The 24,063-nt window shown below is 40.8% G+C and overlaps 1 protein-coding gene across 1 annotated transcript in view; it reads right to left on the bottom strand.

The window, feature by feature from the left end:
- Positions 1-24,063, bottom strand: part of LOC121314424 (GRB2-associated and regulator of MAPK protein 1-like) — a 62,338-nt gene that overhangs the window by 34,175 nt on the left and 4,100 nt on the right. The window lies entirely within an intron of this gene.

Here is a 24,063-nt window from a genome sequence, read left to right as displayed (position 1 = left end):
GCATACTGTCATGTCATTTGGGGTTGTGAATTATTACATACACCTTCATTATCTGTGGAAGGCGTTAGGTCACCTTTCCTAAAATCTGTTACTTTTTGAAAAATACATTCATGTATGTTTTTTGTCTAAAAAACAGCTGAACATAACATTTCCTTCTTCAACTAGTTTAAACATTTTCAAAACGATGTGGTTTAATTTCAAGGTCACTCAAACGTAGACATGGGTGCTCTAATTAATACAAACATACATATGATCCATTCCCTTTAAACACTGACCCCAGTGAGGTACTTTGAAAGACTACTGAACTGTATGCACTTCCCTTATTGCATACCTGTGGGTCAGTGGAGTTTAGTGGAACAATCAAGCCTGCCTTGCTAAATTATCACAGCAGAACACCAGGATGCCAACAGCCTGTTAACGATCCATTAGAAAAGTCTAAAGGACAACACAAAACATCAGGGCAATATCCCTGTGACCGTCACACAGACTAGAAGGAGCCTCCTCTCTAATATTGCATCAATCAATATACAGGTAATTAATATGAGCAGGAATTGGGTTAGTCAGGGCATCCTTAGCCACCACTGGCGTTGGGAGTCATTTAACCGGTTTAGCAGAAATCGAGTTACAGTACATAATTCATACAAGAGATTGTGATGAAGTTGTGCATTAAGTGCTTCTGATTCATAGTGGGTACATGTCACTCGATCCATCTGGTTTGTTAGCTGGTCAGAGAAGGGCAAAAGGACTTCCACTTGATCAAGAGAAATAAAACTGTGTGAAAAATATTGCACACAGATCTATTAGTAAAGGGCTCCAGTATAAAAAGACAAAGAAATCAATGAGATTCTGAAAGAGGAGGTGCCTTTAAAACCACAGAACTACACTGGATATCAGGGTGTACTACAACTTTTAGAAACTAACCACTCACACTTTGTTTTAAAGTTTTCAAGATTTCAGACCAATTAATCCCACTGTTCAACTTCACTGACTGACATAGAACTCAGTAACATGAATAGTTACATTTATATATATACAAAAAAAAAAAAAAGACACCAACACGAAGTTGAATGAAATATTAATAAGATAAACACAGTAGTATTCCTGTCTGAACGAAAGGCCTGATTATGTAATATACCCTTAGACTGACAGATGCTGACAGATTTTCACCTTAAGCAGCCAGCTCAACTTTGAAACGTGGCATTATTTAAACAAACCAGTGACTGTGATCATCTACTATAATTTACTGTGATTTTTATTTGTATTGACTTGCAGAGTTCTTGTGTAGCAATGCGATTTATAAGGCCATATTTTCAAATCGTTTCCTCCAGTTTTTAATGAACTTTTATTTTTTGAGAGAGGTAAAACGCCTGTTAATTTTATAAAAACTACAGTAAAACCAAAAAACCAAGTTATATATTTCAAGTTCTTTTAGGCACAATGGATGAAGCGCTTGGAAAATAATGCCCCATACTACCCAACCTACTAATCGACTCCTGTGCTGCATTGACTTGACTGGAAGCAAGAATCCATATATAGTATAATTTAAAATAAAGTAAAAACTGAAATTGTGAATGGTTAGTTTCTAAGTAGTAGTACACACTGATATCAGGTGTAGTTCTGTGGTTTCAGAGGCACCTCATCTTTCAGAATGTTAAATGCTGATCTTGTCTATTTTCTGTACACATTAAAGATCACATTGCCACTACTAAGCACTGTAAAACAGTGTTTTGGTTTAATTACAATGCAAAAAAAATAATAATTAAAATTCTGCCTAGCTACTGCCCCATATCAACAACAAAGAAACATATTTAAAAAGGTTTACCGGTTCAATTGTCTACATCCGTCAAAGATGAGAGCTCATACAGGTCCATTTGTCTACAAGCGAGTCAAGAGTAAACATCCTTCCAGTTTATCTTTCACGTTAATCTTGAGAAAGTTTTCTAAGAATACAGAATTACTACAATAATACATGGCTCCTAATAGGAGGTATTTTCCAAAAGCATTTAAGTTCACCAAATGGTTCTTGGATGAAGAATAGCTGAAATTGATTATATTTACTATTTTTTATTTATTTATTTATTTTTAACAAATAAATATGCTTTAATGCCGAATGCTGCAATGATGCTTGATCTCTGATGTTTTTCTTGCTCACCCCGAAAATAAGATATACTCCCTATAGTGTAGCCCTAAAAAAGTCTAAGGACAGCACCTCCAATAGCAAAAACTACAGTTTAGCAGCTGGGAGAAAGCTAAACTTATAGAAAACAGAAAACAGAAATCAATTTCTAAAACTGTGGGGGAAGTGTAACAGAAAGATGGACTGTTGACACAATACAAACATTTTGGAAAAAAAAAAAACACCATCTCCGGATTACCTATAATGAAGAGATAAGAACCTTGGCAGCACACAGCTGTGCATGCAGTCAGTAGAGATGCAATCAGGGTACAATTCTGGCAAAGTGTCCACAATCACATCATGAGTAGTGTATTACAGTACAGCCTCTCGCAGTATCTTTTTAACCAAAGCGTGATTTCTTTTTGTAAGCAGATGGAAGTTTTACAATGCTAGCAAGTTATGCACTATATTAATTGTAATGACAAAAACAATGTATCAGATTTATGCTTCGGAGGGTTGGTAGCTTTACTCAGACATGCAACACAACAACTCGGATTGTATATGTTATTTGCGTGAACGGGACTTCCGAGGTAAGTTTATGTTAAACTGAGTAAAATATTATATATGGCCAGGATGTCCTCGGTTCACCGCGCACCAGCGACCCCTGTTGTCTGTCCGGACGCCTGTGGGCTTGCTTGTTAGCTGACCGGGAGCTGCGTTTTCCTCCACGCTGTAGCTCCTGGGCGGCTGCATGGTGAATCCGCAGTGTGTAAAGAAGCGGTCGGCTGACAGCGCACAGTTCAGAGGACAGCCTGTGTTTGTCTTCGCCGCTCCCGAGTCAGAGCAGGGGTGGTAGCACTGAGTTGAGCCTAAATAATACTTGGCCATTTCAAATTGGGAGAAAAGAAAAATAATTTAAAAAAGAAAAAAAAATAATAATAATTAAAACCAATAAATCAAACGTTGATATACAGTACAGTAACATTTTGTGCATCTTCCAAAAATATCTGGTGTACTGATAAATCCCTCCCTCAAGGAGTGATCAATCAAGCTCCGAGGACATTGGAACTTCTGATAAATCGCTAGTTCCTGTAGCTGGTTCCGCATCCCAGCTGCACACATTTGCGCAATTGAGCTGTTAGGCTCACCCTGCACCAAGCTGATCGGGAGGTCTGGAGCTCAAAAATCGTCTGCACAGCAGCTCAAGTCGACATTTCCACCATTCTACACAGACGGGTGCTGCGTTTACATTGAGGAGGACAGCGTCCGCTCCATGGAGAGAACTACTACACAAAACTCTTCCACTTGAAGATGGTGCTCGTGAAAGAATTGCCTAGCTGAGGCCGTTTGAAGAGGCCAGAGTCGCCGTGAGAATGCTGGGACTCTAGGAGCCCAGAAATAGGTCAGTTTTGGAGACGCTGATCCTAAACAGTGTAGAGAGGGTTTGCATAGAGTAGTAGGTTCCTGGAGTGGCATGTTCCTTTTAGTGTGACTAACGCTCACCATTTGTGTGGCAAACTTTTAGCTTTGTTTTGTTTTCTTTATTAAATGTGACACTAGGGCTACCACTGCTGGTACCCTAGTGTCAGCACTTATGTTGTTAATTAAATCTGTGCACCTGTGTGGCATGTCAACACACACCGCTCTGTGTCTGCCTCAGTATCATTCAGTGACATATCATCAACCAAATTAAACAGTACAACAGGAGGTTTGAACCTCCATTTGGAAATGTGTTCTAAACCTTCAAAGGTTAGAATCCACCTTTTGTTACAGTCCTGCTAAATAAAGAAGCTTGCCAAGAAAGTCATGTTGGCAACTTTTCAGCTGTTTTTTTGCGCTATGGCTTTGCAAGCAAAGATGTGAAGAGCAGCTCTCTGATCACCGATGTGTGCCAGAAGCTGAAAGTGCTGGGCTAAGCTGGCCAGCCCCCAACAAGCAGGAGGGGTCTGCCAGCTGACAGCTGCACTGTGGCTGAGCTGTAAGAATCTCTTGAAAGAACAGAGCAGGAAGCAATTGGTTTGTAATCAGGAAGGAGAGCTGCCTACACAAAAGCAAAAAATGGAAGCCTTGAAACAAAAATTGTGACCAAGCTTTGTGTAGGTTCCCCCTCTCCCCACCTCCAGTTATCTTGGTGCAAATCTCATGAATGAACATACAGAGAGCATTAAACACCTGCGCCACAACAACCTTTTCTTATACGCCACACTTGCAACTCCAGCTGAAGTGAACAAAACTTTCCACTCTTCCTCTCACACTCTTAGAACAAAAGGTTTGTATTTTTAAAATGCTACAAAAATGTTGGCAGGTTTTACATTTTTAGGCTGCGCGTCTGTTGTAGTGCCATGACTCTCATTGGATGACAGTCAGAATTGACTGCATGTTTCTATGCATTTCAAATTCAAGGTGTGGGGTTCTTTTTCAAACAGAAGGTTTCTGCTATTCACTCAAGATGACTATCTTACATCTGTAAAAGGAAAAACACAAAACAATATGTAAAAGATGAAAGATTACAAATACTGTGGTCACAACCTAAAAACTGCAAGAAGTTTTCTTTAGAAACCACAAGGCAAAAGCAGACGTTTGACATACAAAGTGTTATTAAGATGAAAATACATCTACTACTAAGTGACAATGGGTATATTATCACTAAATGACAGTATGCTTAGTGGGTTGAATCTGTAAAAACTATTCATATTAACCTCTGGAACTCCTGGTATTAGCCCTAAAATTCATCTGATACCAAAATTGTTGTAATGTTTCAGAATACAACCATACAGAAAGCACATTTGTAAGCTGACAATTTAGAAGACAGAGCCATCCAGATAAAACCGACGTTACATACTAAAGCTATCTTTACATGTCAGGTGGGAAGCACTGTGCAGCATATTGAAGAACACTAGTATAGTTTAATCATCCTCATATAGATTTTTTTTTTTTTTTTTTTTTTTTTTAATAACAGTTGTTTTTTTTGTTTTTTTTTAAATAGTGATTGTGATATGCAATATGGGAGTGGATATAAATGTAGCCACCACGTGAAGATAACACTGCTAATTCTTATCTGGACTATAAAAATAAAGAATTCCTGAAACACGCCACCAACTCTTGTAAACCACCAGGGCTTATACAGTCCATCCTTAGAGGACAACCAGGTCACATGTGCTTTAGATCTGAAGACCCCACTGAACTATACTTATTCAAATCACTCTAATTTATTCATTAGGACTATGTAAATGGAGCTTTTATTTAAGCTACAGAAGATTGCTTTGTAAGTCCAAAGAAAGCAAACCCATTCACTCTGTTGAGGTCTAAATTGAATTTCAGTGTTCTGGCACTTTTGGAAATCTGTCAGCTTTACAGTTTGCAGTTGGTGTCTTTCATTCTGTTCTGCACCAGGCTGTTCAAAAACCTGGCTGCTACCGCGACCAAAAGCAATGTTGTTTTTTTTTTTTTTTCTTAGCTTAAGACGTGATAAAACAGACCTGTAGACAGACACACTGGAAAGAGCATAACAATTTTTTTTTATTTCCACCAAATATATCCTGTAAAATAACATACATTATGGGCTCAGAGAAACCATGCACTTAAATGAGATACGAATCAAAATGAGGAGGCGATACCATATTACAGTTTTAAATACAGCTGGACTAGATTCACAATGTATTCATTCCACTAGAGCACTTGCACCAATTACTTCTAAATGAATAAGCAAGTTGTTATGTTATGCAACAAATTATATAAGAAATAAAACAGCTGTAAATACCCGATGAGTCCCTAAAACTAACAAACTTAATTATTTCATTATCCCATTTAGAATGTATTTCTTTTGACAAATGTAACACTCGAGTAAATATTCAGTGAACAACAAACATTTATACAGTGGCTCATCATTTTACTCAGGATCAACATTTTATACTGCTTCGTCTATAATTTATCATGTGATCCTGACAACTTAAGGGAAACAAATATGAGAATGGGTTAATTTTACTACTTCTGATTTGGGAATGGCATCACACATTGGGTACTAAGAATATCCAAGCTCATACTGCCTTTATGCCTAGAAGTGATCTATGCAAGGTTAACAGGTTCAGAAAAGTTGAAAAATATATGGTATTTTTCAACAGTTTATTATTATTATTATTATTATTATTATTATTATTATTATTATTATTATTATTATTATTGTTATTATTATTGGGTTCCAAGAACAGGACTTGCAGTGTTCAATTGTGTTTTTCTCTGGTAACATTTTAAATGCCTAAAAGGGATACATAGATGCGACACAAATCATAAAAAAGAAGTTGAAAGTATAGAATAAAAATGCAGAAAAACAGCATGCCTTTTACTGATAACTACGACTTTACAATATCCAAGACCTATGGTGGTAACCTGCAGGTGGGTGAGTGCACAAGTCTTTGCACAAGGCCTTCAGAGAGCTATAAAGAACTTCATAAAAATCACACATTCTGCTACAAACCCTCGGGACTGAATCACTGTTTAAGGAAGGGCCTCATTAAAGAAACACAATTTAATTATTGGACTTTTTCAAGGGGCGTTTTCAGTCAATACTCTTATTGATGTTTCATTCCAAGAAGCTGTGTATTGTCGACAGTACCACAGTAATAATATGGAGGTGTACTGTATGGCGGACTAACCTTGACTGATCTTAATGCTGGTTCTCTTGGAGCCCAGAAGTGACTTTGTTATTTGGAGGCCGTGACAGCTGAGATACAACCCAATCAATTGCATGCAGACAATTGCTCCCACAAATAACCCAGGTCAATCAGCAGTGCTGAGAGTGTTGTCTTTCACAGAGAGCACTCTCATAGACAGCCCTGGAGTATGTGCCACAGTGCTGCAGGCTTCATTAGAAACCCTGTGTGGAGGATGGGCACATTCACACTCCAAGGCTAGCATGCGCGTTCTTTCTGGGAAGTGACTGCACCATGTGCAAGTTCAAGCTATTTAGCAAAGCCATGCAGAACAAACAGAGGCTGCATTCAGTAGATGGGGAGCCCTAACGGCATGGGCCCACCAGTTTTCTTACACAAGTTTAAGGGTGAAAATTAAAACATACAAACCACCTTACAGATGTGCAAATATATCAAATAGCCTAATAAGCACATACATAAATAAACAAACACATGCAGATCTATGGGTTTACAGTTCTGATGCGGCACTGGTTAAAAGATTGCAAAGTTTTCATTGTGCCAATTTTACTGTGGCAGAGCAACAACCACTGATATACTCATAATAGAAGATCTAGGTCAGATTACCAAGAAAATGGGATCAAACAGAGCTTATTTCCACAAACTGTAAATAGTATACAGAATTACAAAAACGCAGTCCATACAATAGTTATCTTACACAGTAGTCAAGGCTTTGAATGCAGTGACCTACTAAAAAAATGCAGACCAAAGCTTTTACCTGGTGAAGAACACACACAATTCATAGGCTTTTAAAAATGAGTACAGTTAGAAATGTCAGTTTTATTAAGCCCATTGTGACCTGTTGAAAATCTCTAGTAAAGGCAAGCATGCTTTTTTCATGCGATACTTAATCTGAAATCATTAGGATTTTTTTTTTTTTTTTTTTTTTTTTAGTATGGGTGCAGTATCCGATTCCAGATTTGAATGCATTCTTTGTTTGTGTTTCTCAAACAGCATATGCATCTCTGGTTCTATTAATACAGCCATGACAAACATTTTATTAGCAGTTAGTATTTTCTGCATGAAATGCTTAAAAACCTGTCTCCTCTCAACCAGCCTGCCCAGCACTCAGCTCCCCCTCTACCCTGCCAGACTGCACTCTACTAACCCAGACCCCAAAGAGAGGTAATGTATGTGATTATTCATCTTTTCCTTTACAACATTTGTAGACTAGATAAAGGATGGTAAAATTGAAGGGACATGACTCATAATTTTGACAGAATAAGAAATACAGTTCTTTCACCATCATACATTACAACATGTCAAACCACAGCAACACACACACAATTCGGATATCCTCAGTCTAAACAGTGGGAGAAATAATAATAATGCATGTCAATGTATTTCCAGGGTCTTTTTAAATCTGCATCAGAAGATGATTCACACGTGGCCTTCAAAGTCACCTGGTCTATCGCATTGGCACTTAAGCAAACATAAGATGCAATACACTGTACAGTTTAAATATTATAGCTCAACTTGATTGGGTTTTGCACACAATTTAAAAGCTTTTTAACTGTGTTAAAAACACTGAGCATCGGTATACACTCATTCGGTGATTCTGAAAAACTAAAACAAAACAAAAATGTATACATTGAAATGTGTAATGCAAGACTACTAAAAAAAAAAAAAAAAACTTTCTAAAGTGAAGCCCTATTGGGGGCGGTAAAATTTACATAGTACAAAGAATGGACCTCGTATGGAAAGGGAAAAAACATTCATCTGCATCCCTGTATATACATGTAAAAGATTGATATACAGACCAAATGACAGACATAGGCTATTTAAACTCCAATATCACAAAGACTCTCAACAACTTGTTGAATAAAGCCCTGAAAACAAGCAGACTCTTACTGCCATTCTGTGATCACTCCTTTTGACAAAGTTGCTAGCTTTTATGATTTTTAATCTACAGTACCAAACAGGCCTTCTGTCTGTTTTTCGCCCCAGCTTCTGTAAACAGGTGGCAGCTTTTACACCTCTGTGGACAGAAGAGCAATCTGTTTGCAGAGCTGACACACAGAGTGAATAGGCAGAAGAGTTACTGTAACGTAAAAATTTTAGGAGGAGGTTGGAGCAGCTCTTTTTGGCAAAAAAAAAAAGGGCTTTACCATCCCAGCAACCCCCCATATTGCCTCTCAAAAAGGGAAAGGTCAAAATGGCCATCAGTTCAATAAAAAACAGTTCAATTTTATTCATTATAGTGCAAAATAGTGGGCATATTATGGTGCACACTGATTTTATTGTGCCACCCTATGGTAGTCAGAATGAATATGTGATGTGTATGGTAATGCATGATAATGTATTTAAATGAGGCACCCTGCTCTGAATAATGAGATGAGCTTTATTCACACCGTACTTACTAAAGGCGATAATCACAGTGTGAACCTTAAAATGAGCGATAATTAGTTTGTTTGGAAACCAGTCTTTAGCTACTGATAGGCACACTATTTAAACCTATTTTTCTGGGCTGAAATCTATCTGGCATAATGGAGGCATTACTTGCATTGAAGTTTTCAAATAGAGCAGTGAAAAATACCTGTAAATAACAGGTTATATTAAGCATGAATAAATGCGAATTAATGTTATAATTTCTTAGATTTTATTTTATAGTTCATTACATTGGTACAAATAATAGTGGTTAAATAAAATACTGGACCAAACAAGGTATTATAATTTAAAACAACCTCTTCCACTAGAATTTCTAACTCCTCTGCATGCAGTTTTAGTTTGCGTTGCCTCTGCAAGTCCCCTGCTGAGTGCTGAACCTGTTGATCGCTCGTTTTCGGTCAATGTAAGCCACCTCCACCTTTCACAATAAATCACTGACCAAAAGATACACCAAGACTTACACCAGTAAGACTTGGACATTACCAAAGTATCGCTCACAATACATGTAGTGTACACGTTATGGCATGTAAATTAGCCAAATAGTGTGCATGCAAATGAATGCCTTCTGTTAGTAAATGGTAGTTACAGCTACATTTACTGTCCTTTCATAAATGAGGCCCTTTGGCCTTGACATTTAGTGGCCTCGGTGCCCTCAACAAATTTATTAAACTGAAGGCCATTTTGGTCTTGCCCTTTCTGTTGCCAATTTAGAGTCCTATATACTGTATATACATAAAACATTTATTTTGTAATAGTTTGAACTCAGGAGGTGTGACCTGCTGTATTTAACCAAAGAGGCAATAGGTGGGGTTTAAGGAGATGGTCAAGCCCTTCTTTTGCCAAAAATAGCCACCCCTCCCTCATCCTAAACTGCATCTCTGAAATCTGACTATCCTTGCACTTGTTGATAATTGATGTGTTTTTACTTACGCCAAGGGGACATTACATATTGCTAGAAAATGTAGAATGAAACCTAGCTTCTCCATTGTTGCTATTCTACAGCATGTAGAAACTGTAGCTAGAATGTTGATGGACAACACAGAGAAGACAACACCCAGATGATATTTCCTATAAAAATGTGTTTTATAGTGTCACATAATTTCCACCAGCATTTTTTTCAATATAATAAAATAATCTTTGTTCTTAAATATGTGTGTATATATATATATATATATATATATATATATATATATATATATATATATATATATATATATATATATATATATATATATATATATATCATTCATATATATCATTATTCGAAAATGGTAGTAGTTTTTGTAAGCTTAAACAATAAAATAAACACAATTATTACGTACATTTAGAGAAGTTTAACATTTATCTCTCTTCGACTTTACACTGACAAATGTCATTTAATTATTTATTTTGAACAGAATTCCTAATTACGCAAGGTGAGGATTTTTTTCTCTACAAATCAGATATCAGTAACCGTGTAACAATATTTGCAAGCTGTGTCTGCTGAACTGCAATGTTCAAATGGCACAAAAAGCAGGATTCACTTTATCCACTACTATTAAGTTCTATCAAAGGAAAGGCTTTATTTGAGACAAAAAGACCACTGAAAACACAACTTGGGAACTTAAACGTAACACACCATTGCAGTTTAACATGGACGCTCTAATGCTTCAGCATTGGTACCAAACCGGCTTTTGTTTTTGGTAATTTCTAATATTAGACTATAATGTCAATACAACATTATGTTTAAAACAGTTCATATTATTAAATCGTTTTTTTCAAGGAATATAATATTTATAATTTTATAATATTAATATAAAGTTAATGCCACTCCACTATATCTCATGACATTAACTGTCAAATTGGTCATTACAGTTGCTTGCAATAAAATTGCTTGAAATTGTAGCCTGCATGTTAGTTTCTATCCCTTTCTACATTTTTCTAGCAACATGTAGACTAGTATCCCCTCGGCTTAACTCTCAGCATGTTTGGCTGTAGATGTGTGGCATTAAACTCCCTATGGTCTTTATTAATCCAAATGTTGTTGTTTTTTGTTTTTTTTTTAAATGAAAGGGATTGATTGCAATCGTTTAATCTGCAAAAAAAAAAAGTTTTTTGGAAATCTTGCAATATATGCCTAATTGTAGCGGGGAAGCAGTTTACAGGGAGTGATTCTCCTTGTTTCCTCTCACTACAGTAACTCTTTGATATTCTGCCTATTCACTCTGTGTGTCAGTTCTGCAAACAGATTGCTCTTCTATCCAGAGGTGTAAAACTGCCGCCTGAGGTGAAAAACAGACAGAAGGTCTGTTTGGTACTGTAGTTGAAAAATGCTGAAAGCTAGCAACGTTGTGAAAAGGAGTGATCACAGAATGACAGTGAGAGTCTGCTTGTTTTCAGGGCTTTATTCAACCGATCTTCAGCACAATTTATTAAGAGTCTTCACCGTATTGGAGTTTACATAGCCTCTGGTTGTCGTTTGGTTTGCATATCAATCAGATTTCAATCCCTTTCCAGCACACAGACATCTGTTCAATTTATCTGCATGCTGAAGTGACCTAATATTTACTCTCTCTAGGTGTTTTTCTCTATGGTATTCTATAGCGGAGCTTCGATATAAAATGCATAATGAAAATGCAAATATTTTTGATGCATTTTACTGTTGGAATTTCGTAAAACTACAGTATCGTCATGCTGAGAACAAGCAAAGTATGTATGGCTTATATGTAGGTGTAACAGGGAGAGATCTGTGCTGACTCTGCTGGCGTGTTCACGTGCTGCAGGAAGAGGGCGGCAGTCGTCCAACAACCGCCTGTGAGTCATGGCAGTGACACGGGGAGGTGGGAAAGTGGGTGTGTAGACTTTCCCCCTCTCTGAATGGCTGGGAGGCGCGTCTTGGGAGATTGTTAGCCCTATAAATTAACGCTCCGTTGTTTCCTCAGGTCTGCCCACTTAGACGCAACGAGAGTGCGGGAGCACTGATCCAGGACCGGGAATCAGGCAAAACAAAGAGTTTCATAGCGAGACAGAGAGAGCGGGGAACCCTTGGGCAGACCCCGGCGTATTGTGACAGAACAGGCTAGTTAGCCTACAGAGTAGGATGGTGATCCGTGTCGTGCGGGTAGCGACGACCGGGATAACGCTGCCGAGTGCAGCACCTTTTATTTGTAGTTTTATTACTGTTTTATTTTCCATTGTTCTTTTCGCCTTCTGTTTTCATTATTATTTCTTTGAGCACCTGCGAGTGCACTTGCTGTTCATGTACTAGCTGTGGTATTTCCGTGGTGCTGTCTATCATCGCTGATAGGCAGCCCACGGTCAACAGTGCCCTCTGCCGGAAAAAGCAAGAACTGTTTGAAAATAAAACTGGGCACCTATGTGGTGTTTTCAAGTACACCTGTCTGTCTCCTAGTCAGTGAATTACCCACACCCCTTCCACACGTGGTTTTAGAAGTGGGATTCACTGGCACTGCCCCAAGCAGTGCATATTCAGAAGGAGCAGACGAGCCATGGATGCCACACAGTTTGCTGCGATGATGGACCTCCTGCGCCAGACGCTCACCACGGCAGTGCAGGGGGCGGCTAGACCCGCAGCTCCAGACCACTCCATCCAGAGACCCACCAAAATGACAGCCGAGGATCGACCGGACGCCTACCTGGAGGTGTTCGAGGCTATGGCGATCTCGGCCGGGTGGCCCCAAACCCAGTGGGCTAGCTATGTGTTGCCCCAACTCACTGGGGAGGCTCAAGCAGCTGCAAGGACGCTGTCCCCGGAGCACATGCTGGATTACCCCCGGCTGAAGGCAGCCATCCTAAATCGTGTGGGGGCCACACCGGAGGGCTACCGGAAGAAATTCCGGGAGTAGCAGTTTGCAGCAGGGGAGCACCCACGAGCCATCGCCCACTGTCTGAAGGATTACGCCATGGGTTGGTTAAATCCAGATTTGAACACCAAAGCCAGGGTGGTGGAGCGCTTCCTGGAGTGTCTAGCCCCGGAACCTCAGCTGTGGGTCCAGCGGCAGGCACCAGACACGCTGGACCGGGCGGTCGAACTTGCCGAGCGGTACCAGGCAGCGGAACCAACGCCCGCGAAACTGCCCGGGAGGAGTGCGGCTACTGGATCGTCCCCTCAACTGGCCCCGGAAAGGGCGAAAGGACTGGGAGGAAGGGGTAGTCCAGGATTTGGTCGGGGGGTGTCAGCGGGAGCTCCCGGCCCGGGTACTGGGGCAGGGTGGGGATATCCACGGGCTGCTGCAGTGTCGGACCGGGGTCTCGCGCTGACGCCTTATCGGCAAGCCCCTTTTATGGCTCCAGTGTTTCCCCCTCTTTCCAAAACTTCGGGGAGAGAAACCAGCCCACCGAGGTGTTGGACGTGCAGGGAGGTGGGCCACCTCTCCCGGGACTGCCCCGTGATGGAGTGTGACCTCAGCCGACCAGGTAGGCGCGTTCAGTTACCTCAGTCACTTCAGCACACGGGTTTTGTTATTCCTGTGACAGTGGATGGTACAAAAACCCAGGCTCTCCTGGACTCAGGGTGTAGTCAGTCTCTGGTACAGGAGAGCCTAATCTCACCGGGGCATAAACGCATATTGGGATGGGTGCATATTAAATTTATTCATGGGGATGTCCGCTCTTATCCCAAGATCAATGTGTGTATGACTATTGGCCAGCAGGTGACGCAGGTGCAGGTAGGATTATGTCCTCGATTGCCAGTACCAGTAGTTCTGGGACGGGACTGTGAGCAGTTTAAAGATTGGTTGGCTGCTCTGACAGCCCCGTCTTCTTTATTGGCTAAGAAAGAGGAAGTAATTGGAAAGATTTTTCCCTTTCGTGATCCAGAGTGGTTTTGCCATAGATTTAAACCCCGTAAAACTAAACGGGAGCGTCGGATCGCTAAGAATGAGGGCTGGCAATGGAGGGAGTCGGAGAAGTTTCAGGTGGGGGCGGTTGGTGAAGAGTCTGGGGGGGAGGTCGCGGAGCCAGCGCAGGGGTCTGGCTCGGCTGCCTCTGCTCGGGACCGACCTGACCCCGAGTTGGAAGCCATGGGAGCTGATTTCTTAGCTCGCTCCCGTGACTTCCGACTCGAGCAAGGGCGTGACGACGTGCTGGGCAGGCTCTTTGACCAAGCAGCGGTGGTTAATGGTCGGGTGGTCGAGCCCAGACGCGCCGCCACGTACCCCCACTTTGAAATTGATCGAGACCTACTGTACCGTGTTGATAAATTACCCCAGACCGGTGAAGTGCGTCATCAGTTGCTCATTCCTCAGCCCTTTAAGGAGGATTTGTTGCAGCTGGCTCACGCTATTCCCCTGTCTGGTCATTTGGGAAGGGATAAAACTAAAGCAAGGCTTGTGTCACGGTTCTTCTGGCTGGGGCTGGATGGCGATGTTAAGCGGTTTTGTGAGCGTTGTGGGGAATGTCAGAAGGCCAGCCCTAGAGCCGTTCCACGAGCCCCACTGGTGCCTTTGCCCCTAGTGGAAGCTCCGTTTGAGCGTATTGGGATGGACATAGTTGGGCCACTAGAAAGGAGTGCGGCAGGATACACCCACCTACTTGTCATTCTGGATTACGCTACGCGTTATCCAGAGGCAATTCCCCTCCGATCTATGTCCGCTAAGTCTGTTGCCAACGAGCTTGTGAAGGTTTTCTCCCGGGTGGGGATTCCCAAGGAGATACTAACCGATCAAGGCACCAATTTTATGTCCCGGCTAATCCGCGGAACATGTAAGCTTTTGGGAATTAAGACCATTAGGACCTCTGTGTTTCATCCTCAGACCGACGGTTTGGTGGAACGCTTTAATAAGACCCTTAAGAACATGTTGCGCAGGTTTATTCGTAGTGATGTGCGTTACTGGGACCAGCTGATTCCTCCCCTTCTCTTTGCGATCAGAGAGGTTCCCCAGGCTTCCACGGGGTTTTCACCATTCGAGCTGTTGTATGGGCGGAGACCCCGGGGCGTGCTCGATCTGGTCAGAGAGATGTGGGAGGAGCAGCAGGACAATTCGACCAATACCGTCCGGTATGTGTTGGACCTGCGCAAACGTCTTGAGTCTGTTGGGAAATGGGCGCATGACAATTTGCAGCAGGCGCAGCACAGACAGGAGACACAATATAACCGAGGAGCCCGGTTGCGCACATTTCAGCCGGGGGATAAGGTACTTCTCTTATTACCCAGTTCTGAGTCGAAACTCTTGGCTAAGTGGCAAGGACCCTTTGAGGTTACACGCCAGGTTGGGAAGGTGGACTATGAGATCTGCCAGCCGGAGCGACGGACAGAGAAACACATTTACCATATCAATCTCTTAAAGCCTTGGTTACAACCAGAGGCGTTGTTAGTGGCGCATGCAGATGACGTCACGGACCTGGGACCTGATCTTTCTGTGTTGGCAAGAAAAGGATCGGTACAGATTGCTGAGAATCTGACACCAACGCAGAAATGTCAGGCTCACGGTCTGGTGGCGGAGTTTCCTGACGTGTTCTCTTCAGTCCCGGGGCAGACTCGAGTAGCCCATCATCACATTGATATTGAGCCGGGGGCGCTAGTTCGCCAGAGGCCGTACCGTATACCTGAGCGTAAAAGACAGGTAATAAAAGCGGAAATTGACGAAATGCTGAGACTGGGGGTAATAGAAGAGTCCCAAAGTGACTGGAACAGTCCGGTCGTTTTAGTCGATAAGCCAGACGGGTCAACTCGATTTTGCATTGATTTCAGACGAATCAATGAGAAATCGAAATTTGACGCTTATCCAATGCCCCGAGTAGATGAGTTGCTGGAGCGTCTAGGCACGGCTCATTTTATGACGACACTGGATTTAACGAAGGGGTACTGGCAGATACCCCTGACCCCGGAATCTAGAGAGAGGACGGCGTTTTCGACTCCCTTCGGGTTGTACCAATTCAGGACCATGCCCTTTGGGTTGCACGGAGCCCCCGCCACTTTCCAGCGGATGATGGATCGCATCTTGCGGCCCCATCAGCAGTACGCCGCTGCTTACATAGATGACGTGGTTATCCACAGTGAGGATTAACCGAGTCATCTGTGTAAGGTAGCGGCGGTGCTGCAATCCTTGCGGGAGGCAGGGCTCACTGCTAACCCAAAGAAGTGTGCCATTGGGAAGAGTGAGTCGGAGTATTTTGGGTATCGAGTAGGGGGCGGCCAGATCAGACCGCTAGTTGCTAAGGTGAAAGCCTTGGCTGACTGGCCGGTTCCTACAACCAAAACCCAGGTGCGCTCTTTCTTGGGACTAGCGGGCTATTATAGAAAGTTCATCCCGAGTTTCGCTACGCTCGCTGCTCCCTTGACAGACCTCACCCGGAAGGCTGCCCCAAATACGGTTCAGTGGACGGAGTCGTGCCAGAGGGCCTTTCTCGCCTTGAAGCGGAGGCTGTGTAGTAAGCCAGTACTATGCAGCCCGGATTTTGGTAAGAGGTTCACCCTGCAGACGGATGCGTCAGAGACAGGTCTCGGGGCAGTGTTGTCGCAGGAGGTTCGGGGAAGCGAGCATCCAGTCTTGTATATCAGCAGGAAGCTCCTTCCCCGCGAGAAAAATTATAGCACCATCGAGAAGGAGTGTCTCGCAGTAAAATGGGCAGTCGAGTCACTCCGGTACTACCTCCTGGGGCGACACTTCACCCTGGTTACAGATCATGCCCCCTTAGCATGGCTTCACCGGATGAAAGATAGCAATGCCAGAATCACACGGTGGTACTTGGCCTTGCAGCCCTATGCCTTCAGGGTAGTCCACCGAGCAGGAAAGCTGCATCAAAACGCAGACTTTTTCTTTCGGGAAGGCATGAGGGTGTAAGATTTTCGAATGAACCGGTGGTGTCATTGTGAGGGGAAGGATATGTAACAGGGAGAGATCTGTGCTGACTCTGCTGGCGTGTTCACAGGCTGCAGAAAGAGGGCGGCAGTCGTCCAACAACCGCCTGTGAGTCATGGCAGTGACATGGGAAGGTGGGAAAGTGGGTGTGTAGACTTTCCCCCTCTCTGAATGGCTGGGAGGCGCGTCTTGGGAGATTGTTAGCCCTATAAATTAACGCTCCGTTGTTTCCTCAGGTCTGCCCACTTAGACGCAACGAGAGTGCGGGAGCACTGATCCAGGACCGGGAATCAGGCAAAACAAAGAGTTTCATAGCGAGACAGAGAGAGCGGGGAACCCTTGGGCAGACCCCGGCGTATTGTGACAGAACAGGCTAGTTAGCCTACAGAGTAGGACGGTGATCCGTGTCGTGCGGGTAGCGACGACCGGGATAATGCTGCCGAGTGCAGCACCTTTTATTTGTAGTTTTATTACTGTTTTATTTTCCATTGCTCTTTTCGCCTTCTGTTTTCATTATTATTTCTTTGAGCATCTGCGAGTGCACTTGCTGTTCACGTACCATCTGTGGTATTTCCGTGGTGCTGTCTATCATCGTTGATAGGCAGCCCACGGTCAACAGTGCCCTCTGCCGGAAAAAGCAAGAACTGTTTGAAAATAAAACTGGGCAACCTGTGTGGTGTTTTCAAGTACACCTGTCTGTCTCCTAGTCAGTGAATTACCCACACCCCTTCCACAGCAGGGTGTTTTTACCCGATTTAACCCAATTTCTTGCCCCGAAAACTTTTTTCTGCATTCAGGTTAAACCCGAAAACTTCCCGAATAGGCATTTACTGTATATGAATAAACACATGCACAATTGTCTGTGATTCAAATCCAACAGAGCAGAATTGGCGTCGATGACGGCAAGTTGACATACCTATTAGAAGAATGTGACTTTTTAATGCTATATATATATATATATATATATATATATATATATATATATATATATATATATATATATATATATATATATATATATATATATAATATAATAAAATTACAGCAATATAGCTTTAAGGTTTTTGCTTTTCTTGCACACTTTTCTTCCCAGTTATTTGTTTTATGAGTGTATGTTTAGATGTAACAGTCGATCGTTTCTCTTTGTACAGCATGTAAGGCTGTTTAGTTTTCCCATATGCTCAGTGTGCAATTATACCTGCAACTCCACTACAAATTTAAACTTGATTGGAACGGAGAAATGTCTCCATATACTGTGTGTGTGTGTGTGTGTGTGTGTGTGTGTGAGACATCTGTATCGTGTGCTATAGTGCCAGTGGCTATTCGCTACAAGAATGTAAAAAAAAATTATTAAAGCTCCAGAGGGTTGTTTGTGTACATTTCCAGAAGTGCAGTAATTGGTATAAAGATGGAGGTGGGCGACAAGTCTTGACAGACTTAATACATTCTAATAAAGTGATAGAGCCCGTCGATGCAGGCTCTACCGTTGTGTAGATGACCACGATTGGAGTTATGCATCCCGAGCCATAGACGAGGGCGCTAACGAAAGTCAAGGTCATCTACCACACGGTAGAGCCCGCATCGAGAGGGCTCTATTGCTATTAGAAAGCAATTTATTTCTTTATTTCTCTTTAAAACCTATATTTACCTTGAACATCTGATATTTACCTGCTAGAACTGGAAGGCAATTGGCTGTTCGCACGCAATTGTTTTCTAATTAACATTATTTTATATAAACTTATATTTACATTATCATGCAATGCTGGCGCTGAGGATCAGCCTTGATTTGGCTTTGCCAGCTTATTAGCATGCACAACCTTTGAATGAATTTTGTTTATTTAAATGTTATATATTTATTGAAGTTAATTAGTTCATTCTTTTCTGTTGAGACCTGCTGGCATAATCGTGTTCAGCCTATTATGGAATCTCGATTGAGAAACCGCTGTTTGATTAAAGCACAGAACGTTATCTTGTTATAGATATAAAAAAAATCTTGGTTTCTGGTCTCCAACTCTCCCACTGACAAAGTATGCTTTTAAAAAGAGTCATAAACTAAATACTGGACACATGGCTTATCTTCACGATCGCTGAATGGCCCATTCGGCGCCACATGCCAGACAATTCTGAATACCTTGACAAGAAGACGAGAAATGTGCAACTCAAATGGAGTTGCCTCATAAATGCAGAGAATTTCATAATTGCCCCATTTCTGCGTTAATCTGAATAAATAATCAGCTGAGGTTGATAACATTTTAGTTTGGTACATCATGTCTAAACAAAGTTAACACAGGAAAACTAATTTGCTAAATTAGGTACTGGAATGTTGGACTCCGTTCTGCATGGGAAGTTGAATTAATTCTTGTGCATATTTACATGATCGATTACAATGAGAAACGGATATTGAAAATACTAATGCAAAGTAGACACTTTGTGTGATAAGACATATTCAGTATTAGTATATTAACCATGTATTCTAATGATGTTATGGTCGTTGTAATCGTTTGACTATGGAATCAATGAAATGCATATCACTATTCACGCATATCTCTAACCAACAGACTTTCCTATCTGTAATATTAGACTAGTTGTGCACCACTTTTTCCCTTAAATAAATGATTGTTTTATATTTCTGACACGTCGTGTGGATGTCAACTGTTGTCAAGGGAATCCAAGTTCTACATGATATCACCGAACTATTATGGTATGTCTCAGTTACTAACATTTGGACGTTCTTATACAGTGCGCCTAGAGACTAATTTATATATAAATAAATTGTATACCAAAGTCACTACATCCCAGAACGTCGGGCTAGCGATTTTGCAAGCCCTGTTACGTCAGTATGAGGGAGATAGTTTGGGCACAGCCTCCTGAACACAGAGGCGGGTAAAAGCTCTCATATATTTAAAAAAAAAAAAATTCTGGGGAGTTTTTTGGAAGTCAAAAGCAAACAGAAAGGGTGAGTCACTATACACACTGTAGTATAATTCAGTAATATAGACATGTGTTTAATGGATTACAATGAGACTGAGAATTGAACAGTAGGTGCTAAGTGAAAGACGAGAACCACTTCAAAATACTCAGACAATATGAAGGAGTGAAAACGAAAAATGTTTTAGCAGCTGTAGTTTAAAAAAAAAAAAAAAAAAGAAAATAGAATTGTACTGTACATCAAAGGCTGACAGAAGGGGCATTTCATAACAAAAGGTAACATTTAATTTTCTGCTAATGGCAAATCCAAATACATTAAATGTTAACATAAAAAAGTGCTGTGCGATTAGTCCAAATGTTACACTTTACCTAAATGGTACTGTCCTGTCTTGTCTACTGCAACTCCATCCTGCCTCTGCTATCCATCTGCTCCAGCTCATCCAAAACTCTGCTGCCCACCTTGTCTTTTCTCTTCCTCGTTACTCCCAAGCTACACAACTACTCTCTCCCTCCACTGGCTCCCTATCGCCGTTCGCTCCGATTCAAAACTCTCTATTATTTCTCCCTACACCCCCTCTACTCCTCCACCACCAGCAGATTAGCTGTACCCCATCTCTGCTCCCCTGCTTCCAGAGCCCACTCCTTCTCCACCCTTGCCTCTCAGTGGTGCAACGACCTACCCACAGATATCAGGACTGCTCAGCCCATCTTCCGGCGCCTCCTGAAGACACACCTGTCATAGCATCTGTAAACCTCAGAACTCTCGACTATACTGCAGCCAGTTGTACCAGTACTTCCATTATCTTGCACTGAACTGCTCCATACTTTGCCGTATTCCACTACTCCTCTTAATTATAATTATTTTCTGTATCTTGTATTTGATTTTACTCTTTATAGGTATCTGTATCTGCGCTTTTTATATCTGCTCTTATTTGAAATGGATCTCATCCATTTATCATACTTACTAAGTACTCTTAATGGAATTTATTCTTATAAGCAAATATTTTTACTATAAGTTTAACTGCTCTTAACAGGAATTCACTCTTAAATGTATTTACTGTATTCTTTATTTTGCTCTTATTTGAATTTGATCTTATTTTCTACTGATGTTACTGTTCTTTATAATTGCTCTTATCTGTAATGTGATATTTTGTAATATGATACTTTGTATTGTTATATTTTGTAACAACTGTCGCCCTGGATAAGTGTGTCTGCTAATAAATAAATAAATAAATAACCCTAATAAAATGGGCTAGAGAGAGATTACACACTGTACTACAGTATCACCTCCTTACCATAATCTATGCTATTCGAATTCCAGAATTCATTTAATTACCACATTGCTATTTCTATTTAAAATTCCTGTAAATACACAATATAAGCACATTTGTATTACTAAATTTCCTAGATAAACCCTTGTTTGCAGCTGATAAAAGGGGAATCAACAGCAAGCTGCCCTGCATAATTGAACCTGGTTGTGTATTTTAATGCACCAGTAAATTATTTTAAATATTCTGTGATCACCGAACTGTGAAATTAACAATATGCATATGTGTTGTACCTTACTGTTTTGTTATTGATATGTGTTTTCTATATTTATTTTCATTTGAAACAGGTGAAGCCAATATTACAGATGTAGGCAAATATTGTGCCCTTAGGGAATTACAGTTTACAAACAGAAGCTCTCTTTTATTATGTCAATCAAATTGATAACATTGTTTGCCATTAGGGAGCTAAATTAAATTCTATTTCCAATTCTAAAAAAAAAAAAAAAAAAAAGGATTCAAATTTTATTGCACATACTAATACTGAAGCGTTACAAAATAGAAAAGTTTCCATAACAACAGGTTCCTGAAGTCAAACTAAACCAAGCTAAAGCAACTTCCTGAAGTGAAAATAAATAAATAAACAAACAAACAAACCACATTGACTTGATCCCAGTTCACTCGATCGCTTTACAGTTCACAAAACTATGTAACAGTAGTGAGAAAATGAACTGTCTCTAGCAGTTAGTTTTCCTTTGTGCACCTTATGAATTGTGTCTGGAGAGCGCTTAACAGAGTTATAGTCCCTTAGTGTTCTATATCAGGCTATGGAAGCATGCCTTTAAAAGAATGTAAACCCATGCTTTAAAATCCACTGTCTTAGTATTTTTAGCTCTGTTAACATTATTACTGAAGCCCATCTGATGGTCCTGTAAATACTTTTAAATTTTTTTATATATTATTATTATTACAGGATATGTTAATATTTAAATATAAAGCTATGGACACACTTCTGAATCCTGGTACTTTTACATGTAGACCACTGGAGTGAGTTTTATCCAGTAACAGTTTCTTAAATACCCAAATATGCCCAATTGAAGTATAAAACACAAGCAAAGAAAATAAAGCTCTTCAACAGAATTAAAGGGGGATCAGTGATGCTGCATCATGTCATCTCTAACATCCAACTCTACTGTAACTTGTCATCTGTGTAGGTGTTCAACACTTAGGAGGTCTAACCCAGACTGTTGTGTTTAAGTTCTTCCCAAACAGAAAGCCTTAGAGATTCTATTTGCTTAAGAAAACAGCTACGTGTTACAACCGCTTCCACATTTCCAAGAGCTAACATTTCCCTTAACAGGTTTATGCTGAAGAGTTGTAGCCTCTATGACGTCTACTTGCCACTGACTTTGCAGTTCTGTAGATGGTAGAGGCAAAGTTAGGGGAATAAACTAAATATATCCCATACAAACATAAAGTTATTTAGGCTATGTCACATTTAAGATGGTCAGGAACTAAACAGTGTCGCTTAGGACTTAAGTCAGTTTATACAAACACCAGTCCATATGTCTAAAAAGCATGCCTTTCATGGTAAACAGGCAGAATTGAAAACAACTGTAATCTTCGGTCACGATTACGCGCACCTATCTTTAATTGCCTTATGCCTTATTTTTTGTCTAGAGCTTTTTTTTCCCTAGAGTAACATAGAAACAGTTACCAACACACAGTTATCCACCTCTCCATTGTGTTTACAGCTGACATAACTAGGTTATGCCCAATCATTTTGTTTTACTGAACTGTAGAATCTCAGGATTATATTATGGTTTATTGCGAAGGCTGTTATTGCTTTGAGGCGAAAACCACGTAAAGGCTATATCAATTGTAGCATAATACTGACAAGGTTGATTCACATGGGAGTAAAAAGACACAGAGTTTTATATTTTACAGAAGGTCCCTGTAAAATAATCAGTGGACCTCTGAGAAAACGATCTGTGATAATAAGAAATGGACAGTTCGTATGGGACTAAATTTCACCGATGTCTGTAAAAATTCCAAAACCACCTGCTTCTGTGTGATTTTTAGTTCAGTGCGAATCAGGCTTTAGATTGCGCATAGTTACTGGTACACCTAGTGGTCCCTGCTGGAAACACTGGTACTTGAGATGAAAAAGTTAAAAACCACTGGTTTAAAGGCAGTAGGACAAATGAAAAGAAACCACAGATATTTTAGTTCTTTTTTCCTTGAATAGTAATGCACATTCGTTGTCCAAAAAGGAGTCGAAGGCTGAATCTGGTGTATAAATGACACGACTCTTGCCCAATCGCAACTAGATATGTGTTTGAATTTTTTAATGTTTGAAATGAGTGTGCTTAGACAGGCTCACGGGTCAGAGCTTACATTGGTTGGGTTTGGGTTTTACAGTGTCGCAGGTGGTGATTTTTTTCTCTCCAAAGTTGTTGAATAATGAATTTTGGGGGGGGTCAACCCTCTAAAACCACTCCCCTACTACGCCACTGTGTGACGGTCATGATGAGCTAATTTGTCCGATACATATAAGATAAACTTGTCATTTGAACAATTTTGTTCATATCAACTATGCTTGTTATTTTTTCTTCATTCAAAAACAAATGGAGAACTACATACGGTAAAACAGCAGTGTATGTATCACATTATCTCCTTAATGATGCATTTTATCATGCAAGTAAGTACGATGATTCATGAGCTTGACTAATTCACTGATATACACCCACTGAATACGTACAAAACAGAATGCAGAGTGGGCGAGTTATTGAAACTAGTGGTGGTTGATGGAAACAGATATGGACACAGCCTCCATATACCAATAATAACTCATGCCT

This window comes from Polyodon spathula, chromosome 4 (genome assembly GCF_017654505.1).
Source record: "Polyodon spathula isolate WHYD16114869_AA chromosome 4, ASM1765450v1, whole genome shotgun sequence".
In the NCBI taxonomy this organism is placed as follows: Eukaryota; Metazoa; Chordata; class Actinopteri; order Acipenseriformes; family Polyodontidae; genus Polyodon; species Polyodon spathula.
This window is presented reverse-complemented; position numbering and strand designations above follow the sequence as displayed.